This window comes from Poecilia reticulata, linkage group LG17 (assembly GCF_000633615.1).
Source record: "Poecilia reticulata strain Guanapo linkage group LG17, Guppy_female_1.0+MT, whole genome shotgun sequence".
NCBI classification, from domain to species: domain Eukaryota; kingdom Metazoa; phylum Chordata; class Actinopteri; order Cyprinodontiformes; family Poeciliidae; genus Poecilia; species Poecilia reticulata.
The window spans coordinates 8489630-8490810 of record NC_024347.1 but is presented as its reverse complement, the minus strand read 5'-3'; the positions used below and the strand labels follow the sequence as shown (position 1 = coordinate 8490810).

At 35.9% G+C, this 1181-nt stretch overlaps 1 protein-coding gene across 1 annotated transcript in view; it reads right to left on the bottom strand.

The window, feature by feature from the left end:
• Window positions 1-1181, bottom strand: part of LOC103479244 (phospholipid phosphatase-related protein type 4-like) — a 36719-nt gene that overhangs the window by 26750 nt on the left and 8788 nt on the right. The window lies entirely within an intron of this gene.

The following is a 1181-nucleotide window of genomic DNA, read 5'->3' as shown; positions in this document are numbered from 1 at the left end:
TGTTAAAGATAGTATTATTGATAGCAGTACAATTTGCACAATGCCTGTTTTGTTTAGTTTTCTTCTTGGAAAAAGTTATTAAAAACAAGTTTTTGTCTAAATTAAGGTGAATTCATGGTTCCTTTTTCCACATAATGTAACCTGTAGTGTTTATGATTTAAAAAATAAATAAATAATTATGTGATCGGTATCGGTGATCGGTATCGATGATCAGCCCTCATGGGTGATCGGTATCGTATCTGATCGGCACATCTCTACCACCTACTGTTTGTCTCTGTTTTTGTTAGAGTGGGGTTTTTCTTTTATTGTTTCTTCTTTGAGTAGGTAAGCCGTGGAGGAGGGACTCAGGATGTACGATCAATGCTTATGTTCTTCAGTACTTTCAGAAATTACACCACTTACCACATAGTATGGATAACACTTCCCAAATATTCCCATATATTCATCAAAACTGTTTATCTTGGAATGTGAAGGGAATTAACACACCAATAAAGAGAAAAAATATTACATGTAGTGTAGTATTTATTCAGGAAACGCACCTCACTGATGTAGAACATTCTGAGCTAAATGGGTCGGTCATGTCTTATTTTCCTCATTTACGTCTAATGCAAAAGTATAATGTTCAAACTAAACTTAGCTGGAAAAGATAAGAATGGTAGATTCTTGCTCATTGACTGTGTTTTGAATATGAATACAGTGACATTAGTTAACATATATGGCCCCAATTACTATGACCCTGATTTTTTAAGGCGCTGTTCCACTAGCCGGTCTCTAACCGGTCCGGTTCCTCGGCCAGATTCGTTTTCCATTAGTAAATCCGGCGTGGCTCAGCCCGACTGTTCTCAGATTTCCGTACCTACTTCAAAAATAGAACTAGCAGCACCAACCAGCACTGAAACCACTTCATTGATTGGCTAGTTATTTACATGACTTACTTGTGGACATAACTCAATGAATCACACAGCGACTAATAGGCGCTTGTCCAGTCATACATATCAATTGGCAGAAGTACGAAAGATGTAAAAAATAATCAACTATACTACATTAAGAAATTATATTTAATCCTCAGGGCTACATGAAGCTGATTTTGAAACAATGCAACTTAAAAACAAAATTTTGCAACATGTAAATCAAGTACATTAAGTCCAATATTAGGTCTGTGTAAGCTAAACACGCATATA